General features: G+C 55.2%; 1 long non-coding RNA gene and 11 other non-coding genes across 13 annotated transcripts in view; all 12 read left to right on the top strand.

The window, feature by feature from the left end:
- The window catches only part of LOC124082345 (uncharacterized), a 36,391-nt gene that overhangs the window by 8,711 nt on the left and 6,253 nt on the right, over positions 1 to 21,427 (top strand). For both annotated transcript variants that reach the window (XR_009225354.1, XR_009225353.1), the window contains exon 1: positions 1 to 21,427. This exon is cut by the window's left edge and continues 8,711 nt beyond it. This is a non-coding gene — a long non-coding RNA (uncharacterized LOC124082345).
- On the top strand, positions 1,448 to 1,539 carry LOC124082415 (small nucleolar RNA SNORD116). Its single transcript, XR_006848373.1, has one exon. It is a non-coding gene; the product is annotated as a small nucleolar RNA SNORD116 (small nucleolar RNA).
- On the top strand, positions 3,270 to 3,361 carry LOC124082414 (small nucleolar RNA SNORD116). Its single transcript, XR_006848372.1, has one exon. It is a non-coding gene; the product is annotated as a small nucleolar RNA SNORD116 (small nucleolar RNA).
- Positions 5,092 to 5,183, top strand: LOC124082413 (small nucleolar RNA SNORD116). Its single transcript, XR_006848371.1, has one exon. It is a non-coding gene; the product is annotated as a small nucleolar RNA SNORD116 (small nucleolar RNA).
- Positions 6,914 to 7,005, top strand: LOC124082412 (small nucleolar RNA SNORD116). The gene has a single exon (XR_006848370.1). It is a non-coding gene; the product is annotated as a small nucleolar RNA SNORD116 (small nucleolar RNA).
- On the top strand, positions 8,736 to 8,827 carry LOC124082410 (small nucleolar RNA SNORD116). Its single transcript, XR_006848368.1, has one exon. It is a non-coding gene; the product is annotated as a small nucleolar RNA SNORD116 (small nucleolar RNA).
- On the top strand, positions 10,558 to 10,649 carry LOC124082409 (small nucleolar RNA SNORD116). Its single transcript, XR_006848367.1, has one exon. It is a non-coding gene; the product is annotated as a small nucleolar RNA SNORD116 (small nucleolar RNA).
- On the top strand, positions 12,380 to 12,471 carry LOC124082408 (small nucleolar RNA SNORD116). The gene has a single exon (XR_006848366.1). It is a non-coding gene; the product is annotated as a small nucleolar RNA SNORD116 (small nucleolar RNA).
- On the top strand, positions 14,202 to 14,293 carry LOC124082407 (small nucleolar RNA SNORD116). The gene has a single exon (XR_006848365.1). It is a non-coding gene; the product is annotated as a small nucleolar RNA SNORD116 (small nucleolar RNA).
- On the top strand, positions 16,024 to 16,115 carry LOC124082406 (small nucleolar RNA SNORD116). Its single transcript, XR_006848364.1, has one exon. It is a non-coding gene; the product is annotated as a small nucleolar RNA SNORD116 (small nucleolar RNA).
- Positions 17,846 to 17,937, top strand: LOC124082405 (small nucleolar RNA SNORD116). Its single transcript, XR_006848363.1, has one exon. It is a non-coding gene; the product is annotated as a small nucleolar RNA SNORD116 (small nucleolar RNA).
- LOC124082403 (small nucleolar RNA SNORD116) lies at positions 19,668 to 19,759 on the top strand. The gene has a single exon (XR_006848362.1). It is a non-coding gene; the product is annotated as a small nucleolar RNA SNORD116 (small nucleolar RNA).

Genomic DNA, 21,427 nt, shown 5'->3' with positions numbered 1-21,427 from the left:
AGGTTGTGGGCCATGGCACAGGAGAGTAAGTTTCCTCCTCTTGTGGCCTGGAGACGATTTTGCCAGGGCGAGTAGAACCATGCTGGTCTGCTGGGTGTTCCAGAGAAAATTGAGGTCCTCTTTCAGCGGAAGGCGGAGGCAGGCCCAGCGCAAAGCATGGGAGACCCTTCTTTAGTGCACAGGGGCGTGGTGTTTCCGGGAGTCTGGTGGGTTTTCTCTTTTCCTGGAAATGCTACAGTGTTGTCAGTGGTATTGGCACACAATGTTGGCAGGAGCCATGGTCCACCAGGGGAAGGAAGGGTGGGTCTCCAGAGGGACCAGTGCCTGGATGAGTAGATGGACATTTGAGGGAATGCAAATGGAGAAACTGGGTCTTACCACCAAGCGGGGCCTTTGGCTGCCACTTCTGGGAATGGGTCCTCCTGATAGATGGTTGGCTCTCGAGTTGGGGCGTCAGAAGTGCTTCAGGAAAAAGCCTTAGTATCGTTGTGTGCTTTTGGTCCGCCCGTGAGGCTGCATGCATGGTGGTTGATGTGCTTTGTGAAAGAGCACAGACGCAGTTTGGATCCCGAATGAGCCAATGTGGTGGCAGACCTCAGGGATGACTTCTCTGGTAGGAGGCGCATGTGAACCCGAGACCTCAGCTTGTAGTTATTGAGCCTAGGACAGCCGTGAATGGTTTGGGGAGTGGAAAGGCCTAACTGGGTCCAAAGAAGTGCGTAAGGATTGTTGCCTGTGCCTGAAGGAAGTAGAGAGTGATGAAATTCAGCAGTTTGCCAAGTGCCTTTCATAGGCGCTGGAGAGGCGTTGAGGGTCTCCTCTCCTGCACAAGTTGTGGGGTTCAGGCATTGGACCTTCAGGGTGGGGCTGGGGCTCCTGTTGGAGTCTATGTCACGTGGGGCTCCGAGATGCCCGTGGCAATGGCCCAGAAAGGCAGGAGGTTTCCAGAGGACGTACATTCTCAAGTTCGTCCTTCCATGCTTGGCCATCCTGTGCAGGGAAGGTGTCAGGGTCAGATGGGGTTGTAGAGTTGGATGGAGATTCTAGATGGGTTTCCTGTGGCTGGAAGTGTTTCTTGGTCACCTTAAGAGCCACATGGGACCTGAGCTAAGGCCGGCATGGCGCAGGCAAGTGAAAAGTCTGCATTCCCTAACGAGCGTGTACTGAGGAGCAGCAGGCTGCGGAGCAGGCCAGTCTTGGTTATTCTTCATGGGCATCCCTCTGTTTTGTCTCCTTGCATTCGCATGGCAGGTCGTGTTTCCACGGAAGCATGGAAAGGTTGCCGCCGGCTCCTGTGGCTGTGGGAAGATGCCCAGGGAGGACGGGGAACACCCGCATGCCCGTGCCCTCTGTTTCCTGAGTGTGGCCCTTCATAGCTGACGATGGTAAGCGTCTCCTTGCCCCAAGTCACCGAGGTTGGTCCTTGCCAGGTGAGGGTCACAAGCGTGGATCGATGATGACTCCCACAAAAACATTCCTTGGAAGCTGAACAAAATGAGTGAAAACTCTATACCGTCGTTCTCATCGAAACTGAGGTCCACCACGTAGACGTAGGGGGCTGCAGTGAGTTGGGTGGTGGAGGGGAGAACCCTGTGGCCCTTTCCCGACGGGGGCTGTGTGGGAATGGACCCTGGAAGGGAAGGCCCTTTTCAGCCGAGTTCACTTGGCGTTAGGACTCCGAGCCTGTAGTCCTCTGAGTGTCAGTCCTGATTTGGTTTCGGCATGCATGGGTGATCCAGAGCTCAAGACGTTGAGGAAGACATTGGCCTGCCCGGGATGATTTCCTAGTGGGTGTTCGGCAGTAGGGTTCAGAGGTACTAGGAGGTTGTGGGCCATGGCACAGGAGAGTAAGTTTCCTCCTCTTGTGGCCTGGAGACGATTTTGCCAGGGCGAGTAGAACCATGCTGGTCTGCTGGGTGTTCCAGAGAAAATTGAGGTCCTCTTTCAGCGGAAGGCGGAGGCAGGCCCAGCGCAAAGCATGGGAGACCCTTCTTTAGTGCACAGGGGCGTGGTGTTTCCGGGAGTCTGGTGGGTTTTCTCTTTTCCTGGAAATGCTACAGTGTTGTCAGTGGTATTGGCACACAATGTTGGCAGGAGCCATGGTCCACCAGGGGAAGGAAGGGTGGGTCTCCAGAGGGACCAGTGCCTGGATGAGTAGATGGACATTTGAGGGAATGCAAATGGAGAAACTGGGTCTTACCACCAAGCGGGGCCTTTGGCTGCCACTTCTGGGAATGGGTCCTCCTGATAGATGGTTGGCTCTCGAGTTGGGGCGTCAGAAGTGCTTCAGGAAAAAGCCTTAGTATCGTTGTGTGCTTTTGGTCCGCCCGTGAGGCTGCATGCATGGTGGTTGATGTGCTTTGTGAAAGAGCACAGACGCAGTTTGGATCCCGAATGAGCCAATGTGGTGGCAGACCTCAGGGATGACTTCTCTGGTAGGAGGCGCATGTGAACCCGAGACCTCAGCTTGTAGTTATTGAGCCTAGGACAGCCGTGAATGGTTTGGGGAGTGGAAAGGCCTAACTGGGTCCAAAGAAGTGCGTAAGGATTGTTGCCTGTGCCTGAAGGAAGTAGAGAGTGATGAAATTCAGCAGTTTGCCAAGTGCCTTTCATAGGCGCTGGAGAGGCGTTGAGGGTCTCCTCTCCTGCACAAGTTGTGGGGTTCAGGCATTGGACCTTCAGGGTGGGGCTGGGGCTCCTGTTGGAGTCTATGTCACGTGGGGCTCCGAGATGCCCGTGGCAATGGCCCAGAAAGGCAGGAGGTTTCCAGAGGACGTACATTCTCAAGTTCGTCCTTCCATGCTTGGCCATCCTGTGCAGGGAAGGTGTCAGGGTCAGATGGGGTTGTAGAGTTGGATGGAGATTCTAGATGGGTTTCCTGTGGCTGGAAGTGTTTCTTGGTCACCTTAAGAGCCACATGGGACCTGAGCTAAGGCCGGCATGGCGCAGGCAAGTGAAAAGTCTGCATTCCCTAACGAGCGTGTACTGAGGAGCAGCAGGCTGCGGAGCAGGCCAGTCTTGGTTATTCTTCATGGGCATCCCTCTGTTTTGTCTCCTTGCATTCGCATGGCAGGTCGTGTTTCCACGGAAGCATGGAAAGGTTGCCGCCGGCTCCTGTGGCTGTGGGAAGATGCCCAGGGAGGACGGGGAACACCCGCATGCCCGTGCCCTCTGTTTCCTGAGTGTGGCCCTTCATAGCTGACGATGGTAAGCGTCTCCTTGCCCCAAGTCACCGAGGTTGGTCCTTGCCAGGTGAGGGTCACAAGCGTGGATCGATGATGACTCCCACAAAAACATTCCTTGGAAGCTGAACAAAATGAGTGAAAACTCTATACCGTCGTTCTCATCGAAACTGAGGTCCACCACGTAGACGTAGGGGGCTGCAGTGAGTTGGGTGGTGGAGGGGAGAACCCTGTGGCCCTTTCCCGACGGGGGCTGTGTGGGAATGGACCCTGGAAGGGAAGGCCCTTTTCAGCCGAGTTCACTTGGCGTTAGGACTCCGAGCCTGTAGTCCTCTGAGTGTCAGTCCTGATTTGGTTTCGGCATGCATGGGTGATCCAGAGCTCAAGACGTTGAGGAAGACATTGGCCTGCCCGGGATGATTTCCTAGTGGGTGTTCGGCAGTAGGGTTCAGAGGTACTAGGAGGTTGTGGGCCATGGCACAGGAGAGTAAGTTTCCTCCTCTTGTGGCCTGGAGACGATTTTGCCAGGGCGAGTAGAACCATGCTGGTCTGCTGGGTGTTCCAGAGAAAATTGAGGTCCTCTTTCAGCGGAAGGCGGAGGCAGGCCCAGCGCAAAGCATGGGAGACCCTTCTTTAGTGCACAGGGGCGTGGTGTTTCCGGGAGTCTGGTGGGTTTTCTCTTTTCCTGGAAATGCTACAGTGTTGTCAGTGGTATTGGCACACAATGTTGGCAGGAGCCATGGTCCACCAGGGGAAGGAAGGGTGGGTCTCCAGAGGGACCAGTGCCTGGATGAGTAGATGGACATTTGAGGGAATGCAAATGGAGAAACTGGGTCTTACCACCAAGCGGGGCCTTTGGCTGCCACTTCTGGGAATGGGTCCTCCTGATAGATGGTTGGCTCTCGAGTTGGGGCGTCAGAAGTGCTTCAGGAAAAAGCCTTAGTATCGTTGTGTGCTTTTGGTCCGCCCGTGAGGCTGCATGCATGGTGGTTGATGTGCTTTGTGAAAGAGCACAGACGCAGTTTGGATCCCGAATGAGCCAATGTGGTGGCAGACCTCAGGGATGACTTCTCTGGTAGGAGGCGCATGTGAACCCGAGACCTCAGCTTGTAGTTATTGAGCCTAGGACAGCCGTGAATGGTTTGGGGAGTGGAAAGGCCTAACTGGGTCCAAAGAAGTGCGTAAGGATTGTTGCCTGTGCCTGAAGGAAGTAGAGAGTGATGAAATTCAGCAGTTTGCCAAGTGCCTTTCATAGGCGCTGGAGAGGCGTTGAGGGTCTCCTCTCCTGCACAAGTTGTGGGGTTCAGGCATTGGACCTTCAGGGTGGGGCTGGGGCTCCTGTTGGAGTCTATGTCACGTGGGGCTCCGAGATGCCCGTGGCAATGGCCCAGAAAGGCAGGAGGTTTCCAGAGGACGTACATTCTCAAGTTCGTCCTTCCATGCTTGGCCATCCTGTGCAGGGAAGGTGTCAGGGTCAGATGGGGTTGTAGAGTTGGATGGAGATTCTAGATGGGTTTCCTGTGGCTGGAAGTGTTTCTTGGTCACCTTAAGAGCCACATGGGACCTGAGCTAAGGCCGGCATGGCGCAGGCAAGTGAAAAGTCTGCATTCCCTAACGAGCGTGTACTGAGGAGCAGCAGGCTGCGGAGCAGGCCAGTCTTGGTTATTCTTCATGGGCATCCCTCTGTTTTGTCTCCTTGCATTCGCATGGCAGGTCGTGTTTCCACGGAAGCATGGAAAGGTTGCCGCCGGCTCCTGTGGCTGTGGGAAGATGCCCAGGGAGGACGGGGAACACCCGCATGCCCGTGCCCTCTGTTTCCTGAGTGTGGCCCTTCATAGCTGACGATGGTAAGCGTCTCCTTGCCCCAAGTCACCGAGGTTGGTCCTTGCCAGGTGAGGGTCACAAGCGTGGATCGATGATGACTCCCACAAAAACATTCCTTGGAAGCTGAACAAAATGAGTGAAAACTCTATACCGTCGTTCTCATCGAAACTGAGGTCCACCACGTAGACGTAGGGGGCTGCAGTGAGTTGGGTGGTGGAGGGGAGAACCCTGTGGCCCTTTCCCGACGGGGGCTGTGTGGGAATGGACCCTGGAAGGGAAGGCCCTTTTCAGCCGAGTTCACTTGGCGTTAGGACTCCGAGCCTGTAGTCCTCTGAGTGTCAGTCCTGATTTGGTTTCGGCATGCATGGGTGATCCAGAGCTCAAGACGTTGAGGAAGACATTGGCCTGCCCGGGATGATTTCCTAGTGGGTGTTCGGCAGTAGGGTTCAGAGGTACTAGGAGGTTGTGGGCCATGGCACAGGAGAGTAAGTTTCCTCCTCTTGTGGCCTGGAGACGATTTTGCCAGGGCGAGTAGAACCATGCTGGTCTGCTGGGTGTTCCAGAGAAAATTGAGGTCCTCTTTCAGCGGAAGGCGGAGGCAGGCCCAGCGCAAAGCATGGGAGACCCTTCTTTAGTGCACAGGGGCGTGGTGTTTCCGGGAGTCTGGTGGGTTTTCTCTTTTCCTGGAAATGCTACAGTGTTGTCAGTGGTATTGGCACACAATGTTGGCAGGAGCCATGGTCCACCAGGGGAAGGAAGGGTGGGTCTCCAGAGGGACCAGTGCCTGGATGAGTAGATGGACATTTGAGGGAATGCAAATGGAGAAACTGGGTCTTACCACCAAGCGGGGCCTTTGGCTGCCACTTCTGGGAATGGGTCCTCCTGATAGATGGTTGGCTCTCGAGTTGGGGCGTCAGAAGTGCTTCAGGAAAAAGCCTTAGTATCGTTGTGTGCTTTTGGTCCGCCCGTGAGGCTGCATGCATGGTGGTTGATGTGCTTTGTGAAAGAGCACAGACGCAGTTTGGATCCCGAATGAGCCAATGTGGTGGCAGACCTCAGGGATGACTTCTCTGGTAGGAGGCGCATGTGAACCCGAGACCTCAGCTTGTAGTTATTGAGCCTAGGACAGCCGTGAATGGTTTGGGGAGTGGAAAGGCCTAACTGGGTCCAAAGAAGTGCGTAAGGATTGTTGCCTGTGCCTGAAGGAAGTAGAGAGTGATGAAATTCAGCAGTTTGCCAAGTGCCTTTCATAGGCGCTGGAGAGGCGTTGAGGGTCTCCTCTCCTGCACAAGTTGTGGGGTTCAGGCATTGGACCTTCAGGGTGGGGCTGGGGCTCCTGTTGGAGTCTATGTCACGTGGGGCTCCGAGATGCCCGTGGCAATGGCCCAGAAAGGCAGGAGGTTTCCAGAGGACGTACATTCTCAAGTTCGTCCTTCCATGCTTGGCCATCCTGTGCAGGGAAGGTGTCAGGGTCAGATGGGGTTGTAGAGTTGGATGGAGATTCTAGATGGGTTTCCTGTGGCTGGAAGTGTTTCTTGGTCACCTTAAGAGCCACATGGGACCTGAGCTAAGGCCGGCATGGCGCAGGCAAGTGAAAAGTCTGCATTCCCTAACGAGCGTGTACTGAGGAGCAGCAGGCTGCGGAGCAGGCCAGTCTTGGTTATTCTTCATGGGCATCCCTCTGTTTTGTCTCCTTGCATTCGCATGGCAGGTCGTGTTTCCACGGAAGCATGGAAAGGTTGCCGCCGGCTCCTGTGGCTGTGGGAAGATGCCCAGGGAGGACGGGGAACACCCGCATGCCCGTGCCCTCTGTTTCCTGAGTGTGGCCCTTCATAGCTGACGATGGTAAGCGTCTCCTTGCCCCAAGTCACCGAGGTTGGTCCTTGCCAGGTGAGGGTCACAAGCGTGGATCGATGATGACTCCCACAAAAACATTCCTTGGAAGCTGAACAAAATGAGTGAAAACTCTATACCGTCGTTCTCATCGAAACTGAGGTCCACCACGTAGACGTAGGGGGCTGCAGTGAGTTGGGTGGTGGAGGGGAGAACCCTGTGGCCCTTTCCCGACGGGGGCTGTGTGGGAATGGACCCTGGAAGGGAAGGCCCTTTTCAGCCGAGTTCACTTGGCGTTAGGACTCCGAGCCTGTAGTCCTCTGAGTGTCAGTCCTGATTTGGTTTCGGCATGCATGGGTGATCCAGAGCTCAAGACGTTGAGGAAGACATTGGCCTGCCCGGGATGATTTCCTAGTGGGTGTTCGGCAGTAGGGTTCAGAGGTACTAGGAGGTTGTGGGCCATGGCACAGGAGAGTAAGTTTCCTCCTCTTGTGGCCTGGAGACGATTTTGCCAGGGCGAGTAGAACCATGCTGGTCTGCTGGGTGTTCCAGAGAAAATTGAGGTCCTCTTTCAGCGGAAGGCGGAGGCAGGCCCAGCGCAAAGCATGGGAGACCCTTCTTTAGTGCACAGGGGCGTGGTGTTTCCGGGAGTCTGGTGGGTTTTCTCTTTTCCTGGAAATGCTACAGTGTTGTCAGTGGTATTGGCACACAATGTTGGCAGGAGCCATGGTCCACCAGGGGAAGGAAGGGTGGGTCTCCAGAGGGACCAGTGCCTGGATGAGTAGATGGACATTTGAGGGAATGCAAATGGAGAAACTGGGTCTTACCACCAAGCGGGGCCTTTGGCTGCCACTTCTGGGAATGGGTCCTCCTGATAGATGGTTGGCTCTCGAGTTGGGGCGTCAGAAGTGCTTCAGGAAAAAGCCTTAGTATCGTTGTGTGCTTTTGGTCCGCCCGTGAGGCTGCATGCATGGTGGTTGATGTGCTTTGTGAAAGAGCACAGACGCAGTTTGGATCCCGAATGAGCCAATGTGGTGGCAGACCTCAGGGATGACTTCTCTGGTAGGAGGCGCATGTGAACCCGAGACCTCAGCTTGTAGTTATTGAGCCTAGGACAGCCGTGAATGGTTTGGGGAGTGGAAAGGCCTAACTGGGTCCAAAGAAGTGCGTAAGGATTGTTGCCTGTGCCTGAAGGAAGTAGAGAGTGATGAAATTCAGCAGTTTGCCAAGTGCCTTTCATAGGCGCTGGAGAGGCGTTGAGGGTCTCCTCTCCTGCACAAGTTGTGGGGTTCAGGCATTGGACCTTCAGGGTGGGGCTGGGGCTCCTGTTGGAGTCTATGTCACGTGGGGCTCCGAGATGCCCGTGGCAATGGCCCAGAAAGGCAGGAGGTTTCCAGAGGACGTACATTCTCAAGTTCGTCCTTCCATGCTTGGCCATCCTGTGCAGGGAAGGTGTCAGGGTCAGATGGGGTTGTAGAGTTGGATGGAGATTCTAGATGGGTTTCCTGTGGCTGGAAGTGTTTCTTGGTCACCTTAAGAGCCACATGGGACCTGAGCTAAGGCCGGCATGGCGCAGGCAAGTGAAAAGTCTGCATTCCCTAACGAGCGTGTACTGAGGAGCAGCAGGCTGCGGAGCAGGCCAGTCTTGGTTATTCTTCATGGGCATCCCTCTGTTTTGTCTCCTTGCATTCGCATGGCAGGTCGTGTTTCCACGGAAGCATGGAAAGGTTGCCGCCGGCTCCTGTGGCTGTGGGAAGATGCCCAGGGAGGACGGGGAACACCCGCATGCCCGTGCCCTCTGTTTCCTGAGTGTGGCCCTTCATAGCTGACGATGGTAAGCGTCTCCTTGCCCCAAGTCACCGAGGTTGGTCCTTGCCAGGTGAGGGTCACAAGCGTGGATCGATGATGACTCCCACAAAAACATTCCTTGGAAGCTGAACAAAATGAGTGAAAACTCTATACCGTCGTTCTCATCGAAACTGAGGTCCACCACGTAGACGTAGGGGGCTGCAGTGAGTTGGGTGGTGGAGGGGAGAACCCTGTGGCCCTTTCCCGACGGGGGCTGTGTGGGAATGGACCCTGGAAGGGAAGGCCCTTTTCAGCCGAGTTCACTTGGCGTTAGGACTCCGAGCCTGTAGTCCTCTGAGTGTCAGTCCTGATTTGGTTTCGGCATGCATGGGTGATCCAGAGCTCAAGACGTTGAGGAAGACATTGGCCTGCCCGGGATGATTTCCTAGTGGGTGTTCGGCAGTAGGGTTCAGAGGTACTAGGAGGTTGTGGGCCATGGCACAGGAGAGTAAGTTTCCTCCTCTTGTGGCCTGGAGACGATTTTGCCAGGGCGAGTAGAACCATGCTGGTCTGCTGGGTGTTCCAGAGAAAATTGAGGTCCTCTTTCAGCGGAAGGCGGAGGCAGGCCCAGCGCAAAGCATGGGAGACCCTTCTTTAGTGCACAGGGGCGTGGTGTTTCCGGGAGTCTGGTGGGTTTTCTCTTTTCCTGGAAATGCTACAGTGTTGTCAGTGGTATTGGCACACAATGTTGGCAGGAGCCATGGTCCACCAGGGGAAGGAAGGGTGGGTCTCCAGAGGGACCAGTGCCTGGATGAGTAGATGGACATTTGAGGGAATGCAAATGGAGAAACTGGGTCTTACCACCAAGCGGGGCCTTTGGCTGCCACTTCTGGGAATGGGTCCTCCTGATAGATGGTTGGCTCTCGAGTTGGGGCGTCAGAAGTGCTTCAGGAAAAAGCCTTAGTATCGTTGTGTGCTTTTGGTCCGCCCGTGAGGCTGCATGCATGGTGGTTGATGTGCTTTGTGAAAGAGCACAGACGCAGTTTGGATCCCGAATGAGCCAATGTGGTGGCAGACCTCAGGGATGACTTCTCTGGTAGGAGGCGCATGTGAACCCGAGACCTCAGCTTGTAGTTATTGAGCCTAGGACAGCCGTGAATGGTTTGGGGAGTGGAAAGGCCTAACTGGGTCCAAAGAAGTGCGTAAGGATTGTTGCCTGTGCCTGAAGGAAGTAGAGAGTGATGAAATTCAGCAGTTTGCCAAGTGCCTTTCATAGGCGCTGGAGAGGCGTTGAGGGTCTCCTCTCCTGCACAAGTTGTGGGGTTCAGGCATTGGACCTTCAGGGTGGGGCTGGGGCTCCTGTTGGAGTCTATGTCACGTGGGGCTCCGAGATGCCCGTGGCAATGGCCCAGAAAGGCAGGAGGTTTCCAGAGGACGTACATTCTCAAGTTCGTCCTTCCATGCTTGGCCATCCTGTGCAGGGAAGGTGTCAGGGTCAGATGGGGTTGTAGAGTTGGATGGAGATTCTAGATGGGTTTCCTGTGGCTGGAAGTGTTTCTTGGTCACCTTAAGAGCCACATGGGACCTGAGCTAAGGCCGGCATGGCGCAGGCAAGTGAAAAGTCTGCATTCCCTAACGAGCGTGTACTGAGGAGCAGCAGGCTGCGGAGCAGGCCAGTCTTGGTTATTCTTCATGGGCATCCCTCTGTTTTGTCTCCTTGCATTCGCATGGCAGGTCGTGTTTCCACGGAAGCATGGAAAGGTTGCCGCCGGCTCCTGTGGCTGTGGGAAGATGCCCAGGGAGGACGGGGAACACCCGCATGCCCGTGCCCTCTGTTTCCTGAGTGTGGCCCTTCATAGCTGACGATGGTAAGCGTCTCCTTGCCCCAAGTCACCGAGGTTGGTCCTTGCCAGGTGAGGGTCACAAGCGTGGATCGATGATGACTCCCACAAAAACATTCCTTGGAAGCTGAACAAAATGAGTGAAAACTCTATACCGTCGTTCTCATCGAAACTGAGGTCCACCACGTAGACGTAGGGGGCTGCAGTGAGTTGGGTGGTGGAGGGGAGAACCCTGTGGCCCTTTCCCGACGGGGGCTGTGTGGGAATGGACCCTGGAAGGGAAGGCCCTTTTCAGCCGAGTTCACTTGGCGTTAGGACTCCGAGCCTGTAGTCCTCTGAGTGTCAGTCCTGATTTGGTTTCGGCATGCATGGGTGATCCAGAGCTCAAGACGTTGAGGAAGACATTGGCCTGCCCGGGATGATTTCCTAGTGGGTGTTCGGCAGTAGGGTTCAGAGGTACTAGGAGGTTGTGGGCCATGGCACAGGAGAGTAAGTTTCCTCCTCTTGTGGCCTGGAGACGATTTTGCCAGGGCGAGTAGAACCATGCTGGTCTGCTGGGTGTTCCAGAGAAAATTGAGGTCCTCTTTCAGCGGAAGGCGGAGGCAGGCCCAGCGCAAAGCATGGGAGACCCTTCTTTAGTGCACAGGGGCGTGGTGTTTCCGGGAGTCTGGTGGGTTTTCTCTTTTCCTGGAAATGCTACAGTGTTGTCAGTGGTATTGGCACACAATGTTGGCAGGAGCCATGGTCCACCAGGGGAAGGAAGGGTGGGTCTCCAGAGGGACCAGTGCCTGGATGAGTAGATGGACATTTGAGGGAATGCAAATGGAGAAACTGGGTCTTACCACCAAGCGGGGCCTTTGGCTGCCACTTCTGGGAATGGGTCCTCCTGATAGATGGTTGGCTCTCGAGTTGGGGCGTCAGAAGTGCTTCAGGAAAAAGCCTTAGTATCGTTGTGTGCTTTTGGTCCGCCCGTGAGGCTGCATGCATGGTGGTTGATGTGCTTTGTGAAAGAGCACAGACGCAGTTTGGATCCCGAATGAGCCAATGTGGTGGCAGACCTCAGGGATGACTTCTCTGGTAGGAGGCGCATGTGAACCCGAGACCTCAGCTTGTAGTTATTGAGCCTAGGACAGCCGTGAATGGTTTGGGGAGTGGAAAGGCCTAACTGGGTCCAAAGAAGTGCGTAAGGATTGTTGCCTGTGCCTGAAGGAAGTAGAGAGTGATGAAATTCAGCAGTTTGCCAAGTGCCTTTCATAGGCGCTGGAGAGGCGTTGAGGGTCTCCTCTCCTGCACAAGTTGTGGGGTTCAGGCATTGGACCTTCAGGGTGGGGCTGGGGCTCCTGTTGGAGTCTATGTCACGTGGGGCTCCGAGATGCCCGTGGCAATGGCCCAGAAAGGCAGGAGGTTTCCAGAGGACGTACATTCTCAAGTTCGTCCTTCCATGCTTGGCCATCCTGTGCAGGGAAGGTGTCAGGGTCAGATGGGGTTGTAGAGTTGGATGGAGATTCTAGATGGGTTTCCTGTGGCTGGAAGTGTTTCTTGGTCACCTTAAGAGCCACATGGGACCTGAGCTAAGGCCGGCATGGCGCAGGCAAGTGAAAAGTCTGCATTCCCTAACGAGCGTGTACTGAGGAGCAGCAGGCTGCGGAGCAGGCCAGTCTTGGTTATTCTTCATGGGCATCCCTCTGTTTTGTCTCCTTGCATTCGCATGGCAGGTCGTGTTTCCACGGAAGCATGGAAAGGTTGCCGCCGGCTCCTGTGGCTGTGGGAAGATGCCCAGGGAGGACGGGGAACACCCGCATGCCCGTGCCCTCTGTTTCCTGAGTGTGGCCCTTCATAGCTGACGATGGTAAGCGTCTCCTTGCCCCAAGTCACCGAGGTTGGTCCTTGCCAGGTGAGGGTCACAAGCGTGGATCGATGATGACTCCCACAAAAACATTCCTTGGAAGCTGAACAAAATGAGTGAAAACTCTATACCGTCGTTCTCATCGAAACTGAGGTCCACCACGTAGACGTAGGGGGCTGCAGTGAGTTGGGTGGTGGAGGGGAGAACCCTGTGGCCCTTTCCCGACGGGGGCTGTGTGGGAATGGACCCTGGAAGGGAAGGCCCTTTTCAGCCGAGTTCACTTGGCGTTAGGACTCCGAGCCTGTAGTCCTCTGAGTGTCAGTCCTGATTTGGTTTCGGCATGCATGGGTGATCCAGAGCTCAAGACGTTGAGGAAGACATTGGCCTGCCCGGGATGATTTCCTAGTGGGTGTTCGGCAGTAGGGTTCAGAGGTACTAGGAGGTTGTGGGCCATGGCACAGGAGAGTAAGTTTCCTCCTCTTGTGGCCTGGAGACGATTTTGCCAGGGCGAGTAGAACCATGCTGGTCTGCTGGGTGTTCCAGAGAAAATTGAGGTCCTCTTTCAGCGGAAGGCGGAGGCAGGCCCAGCGCAAAGCATGGGAGACCCTTCTTTAGTGCACAGGGGCGTGGTGTTTCCGGGAGTCTGGTGGGTTTTCTCTTTTCCTGGAAATGCTACAGTGTTGTCAGTGGTATTGGCACACAATGTTGGCAGGAGCCATGGTCCACCAGGGGAAGGAAGGGTGGGTCTCCAGAGGGACCAGTGCCTGGATGAGTAGATGGACATTTGAGGGAATGCAAATGGAGAAACTGGGTCTTACCACCAAGCGGGGCCTTTGGCTGCCACTTCTGGGAATGGGTCCTCCTGATAGATGGTTGGCTCTCGAGTTGGGGCGTCAGAAGTGCTTCAGGAAAAAGCCTTAGTATCGTTGTGTGCTTTTGGTCCGCCCGTGAGGCTGCATGCATGGTGGTTGATGTGCTTTGTGAAAGAGCACAGACGCAGTTTGGATCCCGAATGAGCCAATGTGGTGGCAGACCTCAGGGATGACTTCTCTGGTAGGAGGCGCATGTGAACCCGAGACCTCAGCTTGTAGTTATTGAGCCTAGGACAGCCGTGAATGGTTTGGGGAGTGGAAAGGCCTAACTGGGTCCAAAGAAGTGCGTAAGGATTGTTGCCTGTGCCTGAAGGAAGTAGAGAGTGATGAAATTCAGCAGTTTGCCAAGTGCCTTTCATAGGCGCTGGAGAGGCGTTGAGGGTCTCCTCTCCTGCACAAGTTGTGGGGTTCAGGCATTGGACCTTCAGGGTGGGGCTGGGGCTCCTGTTGGAGTCTATGTCACGTGGGGCTCCGAGATGCCCGTGGCAATGGCCCAGAAAGGCAGGAGGTTTCCAGAGGACGTACATTCTCAAGTTCGTCCTTCCATGCTTGGCCATCCTGTGCAGGGAAGGTGTCAGGGTCAGATGGGGTTGTAGAGTTGGATGGAGATTCTAGATGGGTTTCCTGTGGCTGGAAGTGTTTCTTGGTCACCTTAAGAGCCACATGGGACCTGAGCTAAGGCCGGCATGGCGCAGGCAAGTGAAAAGTCTGCATTCCCTAACGAGCGTGTACTGAGGAGCAGCAGGCTGCGGAGCAGGCCAGTCTTGGTTATTCTTCATGGGCATCCCTCTGTTTTGTCTCCTTGCATTCGCATGGCAGGTCGTGTTTCCACGGAAGCATGGAAAGGTTGCCGCCGGCTCCTGTGGCTGTGGGAAGATGCCCAGGGAGGACGGGGAACACCCGCATGCCCGTGCCCTCTGTTTCCTGAGTGTGGCCCTTCATAGCTGACGATGGTAAGCGTCTCCTTGCCCCAAGTCACCGAGGTTGGTCCTTGCCAGGTGAGGGTCACAAGCGTGGATCGATGATGACTCCCACAAAAACATTCCTTGGAAGCTGAACAAAATGAGTGAAAACTCTATACCGTCGTTCTCATCGAAACTGAGGTCCACCACGTAGACGTAGGGGGCTGCAGTGAGTTGGGTGGTGGAGGGGAGAACCCTGTGGCCCTTTCCCGACGGGGGCTGTGTGGGAATGGACCCTGGAAGGGAAGGCCCTTTTCAGCCGAGTTCACTTGGCGTTAGGACTCCGAGCCTGTAGTCCTCTGAGTGTCAGTCCTGATTTGGTTTCGGCATGCATGGGTGATCCAGAGCTCAAGACGTTGAGGAAGACATTGGCCTGCCCGGGATGATTTCCTAGTGGGTGTTCGGCAGTAGGGTTCAGAGGTACTAGGAGGTTGTGGGCCATGGCACAGGAGAGTAAGTTTCCTCCTCTTGTGGCCTGGAGACGATTTTGCCAGGGCGAGTAGAACCATGCTGGTCTGCTGGGTGTTCCAGAGAAAATTGAGGTCCTCTTTCAGCGGAAGGCGGAGGCAGGCCCAGCGCAAAGCATGGGAGACCCTTCTTTAGTGCACAGGGGCGTGGTGTTTCCGGGAGTCTGGTGGGTTTTCTCTTTTCCTGGAAATGCTACAGTGTTGTCAGTGGTATTGGCACACAATGTTGGCAGGAGCCATGGTCCACCAGGGGAAGGAAGGGTGGGTCTCCAGAGGGACCAGTGCCTGGATGAGTAGATGGACATTTGAGGGAATGCAAATGGAGAAACTGGGTCTTACCACCAAGCGGGGCCTTTGGCTGCCACTTCTGGGAATGGGTCCTCCTGATAGATGGTTGGCTCTCGAGTTGGGGCGTCAGAAGTGCTTCAGGAAAAAGCCTTAGTATCGTTGTGTGCTTTTGGTCCGCCCGTGAGGCTGCATGCATGGTGGTTGATGTGCTTTGTGAAAGAGCACAGACGCAGTTTGGATCCCGAATGAGCCAATGTGGTGGCAGACCTCAGGGATGACTTCTCTGGTAGGAGGCGCATGTGAACCCGAGACCTCAGCTTGTAGTTATTGAGCCTAGGACAGCCGTGAATGGTTTGGGGAGTGGAAAGGCCTAACTGGGTCCAAAGAAGTGCGTAAGGATTGTTGCCTGTGCCTGAAGGAAGTAGAGAGTGATGAAATTCAGCAGTTTGCCAAGTGCCTTTCATAGGCGCTGGAGAGGCGTTGAGGGTCTCCTCTCCTGCACAAGTTGTGGGGTTCAGGCATTGGACCTTCAGGGTGGGGCTGGGGCTCCTGTTGGAGTCTATGTCACGTGGGGCTCCGAGATGCCCGTGGCAATGGCCCAGAAAGGCAGGAGGTTTCCAGAGGACGTACATTCTCAAGTTCGTCCTTCCATGCTTGGCCATCCTGTGCAGGGAAGGTGTCAGGGTCAGATGGGGTTGTAGAGTTGGATGGAGATTCTAGATGGGTTTCCTGTGGCTGGAAGTGTTTCTTGGTCACCTTAAGAGCCACATGGGACCTGAGCTAAGGCCGGCATGGCGCAGGCAAGTGAAAAGTCTGCATTCCCTAACGAGCGTGTACTGAGGAGCAGCAGGCTGCGGAGCAGGCCAGTCTTGGTTATTCTTCATGGGCATCCCTCTGTTTTGTCTCCTTGCATTCGCATGGCAGGTCGTGTTTCCACGGAAGCATGGAAAGGTTGCCGCCGGCTCCTGTGGCTGTGGGAAGATGCCCAGGGAGGACGGGGAACACCCGCATGCCCGTGCCCTCTGTTTCCTGAGTGTGGCCCTTCATAGCTGACGATGGTAAGCGTCTCCTTGCCCCAAGTCACCGAGGTTGGTCCTTGCCAGGTGAGGGTCACAAGCGTGGATCGATGATGACTCCCACAAAAACATTCCTTGGAAGCTGAACAAAATGAGTGAAAACTCTATACCGTCGTTCTCATCGAAACTGAGGTCCACCACGTAGACGTAGGGGGCTGCAGTGAGTTGGGTGGTGGAGGGGAGAACCCTGTGGCCCTTTCCCGACGGGGGCTGTGTGGGAATGGACCCTGGAAGGGAAGGCCCTTTTCAGCCGAGTTCACTTGGCGTTAGGACTCCGAGCCTGTAGTCCTCTGAGTGTCAGTCCTGATTTGGTTTCGGCATGCATGGGTGATCCAGAGCTCAAGACGTTGAGGAAGACATTGGCCTGCCCGGGATGATTTCCTAGTGGGTGTTCGGCAGTAGGGTTCAGAGGTACTAGGAGGTTGTGGGCCATGGCACAGGAGAGTAAGTTTCCTCCTCTTGTGGCCTGGAGACGATTTTGCCAGGGCGAGTAGAACCATGCTGGTCTGCTGGGTGTTCCAGAGAAAATTGAGGTCCTCTTTCAGCGGAAGGCGGAGGCAGGCCCAGCGCAAAGCATGGGAGACCCTTCTTTAGTGCACAGGGGCGTGGTGTTTCCGGGAGTCTGGTGGGTTTTCTCTTTTCCTGGAAATGCTACAGTGTTGTCAGTGGTATTGGCACACAATGTTGGCAGGAGCCATGGTCCACCAGGGGAAGGAAGGGTGGGTCTCCAGAGGGACCAGTGCCTGGATGAGTAGATGGACATTTGAGGGAATGCAAATGGAGAAACTGGGTCTTACCACCAAGCGGGGCCTTTGGCTGCCACTTCTGGGAATGGGTCCTCCTGATAGATGGTTGGTTCTCGAGTTGGGGCGTCAGAAGTGCTTCAGGAAAAAGCCTTAGTATCGTTGTGTGCTTTTGGTCCGCCCGTGAGGCTGCATGCATGGTGGTTGATGTGCTTTGTGAAAGAGCACAGACGCAGTTTGGATCCCGAATGAGCCAATGTGGTGGCAGACCTCAGGGATGACTTCTCTGGTAGGAGGCGCATGTGAACCCGAGACCTCAGCTTGTAGTTATTGAGCCTAGGACAGCCGTGAATGGTTTGGGGAGTGGAAAGGCCTAACTGGGTCCAAAGAAGTGCGTAAGGATTGTTGCCTGTGCCTGAAGGAAGTAGAGAGTGATGAAATTCAGCAGTTTGCCAAGTGCCTTTCATAGGCGCTGGAGAGGCGTTGAGGGTCTCCTCTCCTGCACAAGTTGTGGGGTTCAGGCATTGGACCTTCAGGGTGGGGCTGGGGCTCCTGTTGGAGTCTATGTCACGTGGGGCTCCGAGATGCCCGTGGCAATGGCCCAGAAAGGCAGGAGGTTTCCAGAGGACGTACATTCTCAAGTTCGTCCTTCCATGCTTGGCCATCCTGTGCAGGGAAGGTGTCAGGGTCAGATGGGGTTGTAGAGTTGGATGGAGATTCTAGATGGGTTTCCTGTGGCTGGAAGTGTTTCTTGGTCACCTTAAGAGCCACATGGGACCTGAGCTAAGGCCGGCATGGCGCAGGCAAGTGAAAAGTCTGCATTCCCTAACGAGCGTGTACTGAGGAGCAGCAGGCTGCGGAGCAGGCCAGTCTTGGTTATTCTTCATGGGCATCCCTCTGTTTTGTCTCCTTGCATTCGCATGGCAGGTCGTGTTTCCACGGAAGCATGGAAAGGTTGCCGCCGGCTCCTGTGGCTGTGGGAAGATGCCCAGGGAGGACGGGGAACACCCGCATGCCCGTGCCCTCTGTTTCCTGAGTGTGGCCCTTCATAGCTGACGATGGTAAGCGTCTCCTTGCCCCAAGTCACCGAGGTTGGTCCTTGCCAGGTGAGGGTCACAAGCGTGGATCGATGATGACTCCCACAAAAACATTCCTTGGAAGCTGAACAAAATGAGTGAAAACTCTATACCGTCGTTCTCATCGAAACTGAGGTCCACCACGTAGACGTAGGGGGCTGCAGTGAGTTGGGTGGTGGAGGGGAGAACCCTGTGGCCCTTTCCCGACGGGGGCTGTGTGGGAATGGACCCTGGAAGGGAAGGCCCTTTTCAGCCGAGTTCACTTGGCGTTAGGACTCCGAGCCTGTAGTCCTCTGAGTGTCAGTCCTGATTTGGTTTCGGCATGCATGGGTGATCCAGAGCTCAAGACGTTGAGGAAGACATTGGCCTGCCCGGGATGATTTCCTAGTGGGTGTTCGGCAGTAGGGTTCAGAGGTACTAGGAGGTTGTGGGCCATGGCACAGGAGAGTAAGTTTCCTCCTCTTGTGGCCTGGAGACGATTTTGCCAGGGCGAGTAGAACCATGCTGGTCTGCTGGGTGTTCCAGAGAAAATTGAGGTCCTCTTTCAGCGGAAGGCGGAGGCAGGCCCAGCGCAAAGCATGGGAGACCCTTCTTTAGTGCACAGGGGCGTGGTGTTTCCGGGAGTCTGGTGGGTTTTCTCTTTTCCTGGAAATGCTACAGTGTTGTCAGTGGTATTGGCACACAATGTTGGCAGGAGCCATGGTCCACCAGGGGAAGGAAGGGTGGGTCTCCAGAGGGACCAGTGCCTGGATGAGTAGATGGACATTTGAGGGAATGCAAATGGAGAAACTGGGTCTTACCACCAAGCGGGGCCTTTGGCTGCCACTTCTGGGAATGGGTCCTCCTGATAGATGGTTGGTTCTCGAGTTGGGGCGTCAGAAGTGCTTCAGGAAAAAGCCTTAGTATCGTTGTGTGCTTTTGGTCCGCCCGTGAGGCTGCATGCATGGTGGTTGATGTGCTTTGTGAAAGAGCACAGACGCAGTTTGGATCCCGAATGAGCCAATGTGGTGGCAGACCTCAGGGATGACTTCTCTGGTAGGAGGCGCATGTGAACCCGAGACCTCAGCTTGTAGTTATTGAGCCTAGGACAGCCGTGAATGGTTTGGGGAGTGGAAAGGCCTAACTGGGTCCAAAGAAGTGCGTAAGGATTGTTGCCTGTGCCTGAAGGAAGTAGAGAGTGATGAAATTCAGCAGTTTGCCAAGTGCCTTTCATAGGCGCTGGAGAGGCGTTGAGGGTCTCCTCTCCTGCACAAGTTGTGGGGTTCAGGCATTGGACCTTCAGGGTGGGGCTGGGGCTCCTGTTGGAGTCTATGTCACGTGGGGCTCCGAGATGCCCGTGGCAATGGCCCAGAAAGGCAGGAGGTTTCCAGAGGACGTACATTCTCAAGTTCGTCCTTCCATGCTTGGCCATCCTGTGCAGGGAAGGTGTCAGGGTCAGATGGGGTTGTAGAGTTGGATGGAGATTCTAGATGGGTTTCCTGTGGCTGGAAGTGTTTCTTGGTCACCTTAAGAGCCACATGGGACCTGAGCTAAGGCCGGCATGGCGCAGGCAAGTGAAAAGTCTGCATTCCCTAACGAGCGTGTACTGAGGAGCAGCAGGCTGCGGAGCAGGCCAGTCTTGGTTATTCTTCATGGGCATCCCTCTGTTTTGTCTCCTTGCATTCGCATGGCAGGTCGTGTTTCCACGGAAGCATGGAAAGGTTGCCGCCGGCTCCTGTGGCTGTGGGAAGATGCCCAGGGAGGACGGGGAACACCCGCATGCCCGTGCCCTCTGTTTCCTGAGTGTGGCCCTTCATAGCTGACGATGGTAAGCGTCTCCTTGCCCCAAGTCACCGAGGTTGGTCCTTGCCAGGTGAGGGTCACAAGCGTGGATCGATGATGACTCCCACAAAAACATTCCTTGGAAGCTGAACAAAATGAGTGAAAACTCTATACCGTCGTTCTCATCGAAACTGAGGTCCACCACGTAGACGTAGGGGGCTGCAGTGAGTTGGGTGGTGGAGGGGAGAACCCTGTGGCCCTTTCCCGACGGGGGCTGTGTGGGAATGGACCCTGGAAGGGAAGGCCCTTTTCAGCCGAGTTCACTTGGCGTTAGGACTCCGAGCCTGTAGTCCTCTGAGTGTCAGTCCTGATTTGGTTTCGGCATGCATGGGTGATCCAGAGCTCAAGACGTTGAGGAAGACATTGGCCTGCCCGGGATGATTTCCTAGTGGGTGTTCGGCAGTAGGGTTCAGAGGTACTAGGAGGTTGTGGGCCATGGCACAGGAGAGTAAGTTTCCTCCTCTTGTGGCCTGGAGACGATTTTGCCAGGGCGAGTAGAACCATGCTGGTCTGCTGGGTGTTCCAGAGAAAATTGAGGTCCTCTTTCAGCGGAAGGCGGAGGCAGGCCCAGCGCAAAGCATGGGAGACCCTTCTTTAGTGCACAGGGGCGTGGTGTTTCCGGGAGTCTGGTGGGTTTTCTCTTTTCCTGGAAATGCTACAGTGTTGTCAGTGGTATTGGCACACAATGTTGGCAGGAGCCATGGTCCACCAGGGGAAGGAAGGGTGGGTCTCCAGAGGGACCAGTGCCTGGATGAGTAGATGGACATTTGAGGGAATGCAAATGGAGAAACTGGGTCTTACCACCAAGCGGGGCCTTTGGCTGCCACTTCTGGGAATGGGTCCTCCTGATAGATGGTTGGCTCTCGAGTTGGGGCGTCAGAAGTGCTTCAGGAAAAAGCCTTAGTATCGTTGTGTGCTTTTGGTCCGCCCGTGAGGCTGCATGCATGGTGGTTGATGTGCTTTGTGAAAGAGCACAGACGCAGTTTGGATCCCGAATGAGCCAATGTGGTGGCAGACCTCAGGGATGACTTCTCTGGTAGGAGGCGCATGTGAACCCGAGACCTCAGCTTGTAGTTATTGAGCCTAGGACAGCCGTGAATGGTTTGGGGAGTGGAAAGGCCTAACTGGGTCCAAAGAAGTGCGTAAGGATTGTTGCCTGTGCCTGAAGGAAGTAGAGAGTGATGAAATTCAGCAGTTTGCCAAGTGCCTTTCATAGGCGCTGGAGAGGCGTTGAGGGTCTCCTCTCCTGCACAAGTTGTGGGGTTCAGGCATTGGACCTTCAGGGTGGGGCTGGGGCTCCTGTTGGAGTCTATGTCACGTGGGGCTCCGAGATGCCCGTGGCAATGGCCCAGAAAGGCAGGAGGTTTCCAGAGGACGTACATTCTCAAGTTCGTCCTTCCATGCTTGGCCATCCTGTGCAGGGAAGGTGTCAGGGTCAGATGGGGTTGTAGAGTTGGATGGAGATTCTAGATGGGTTTCCTGTGGCTGGAAGTGTTTCTTGGTCACCTTAAGAGCCACATGGGACCTGAGCTAAGGCCGGCATGGCGCAGGCAAGTGAAAAGTCTGCATTCCCTAACGAGCGTGTACTGAGGAGCAGCAGGCTGCGGAGCAGGCCAGTCTTGGTTATTCTTCATGGGCATCCCTCTGTTTTGTCTCCTTGCATTCGCATGGCAGGTCGTGTTTCCACGGAAGCATGGAAAGGTTGCCGCCGGCTGCTGTGGCTGTGGGAAGATGCCCAGGGAGGACGGGGAACACCCGCATGCCCGTGCCCTCTGTTTCCTGAGTGTGGCCCTTCATAGCTGACGATG

The sequence above is a fragment of the Marmota monax genome, unplaced genomic scaffold, assembly GCF_021218885.2.
Source record: "Marmota monax isolate L192 unplaced genomic scaffold, Marmota_monax_Labrador192_F-V1.1 WCK01_AAM20220418_F8-fsc00179, whole genome shotgun sequence".
Taxonomy (NCBI): Eukaryota; Metazoa; Chordata; class Mammalia; order Rodentia; family Sciuridae; genus Marmota; species Marmota monax.
The sequence above is the reverse complement of the archived record's forward strand: the minus strand, read 5'-3'. Positions and strand labels throughout refer to the sequence as shown.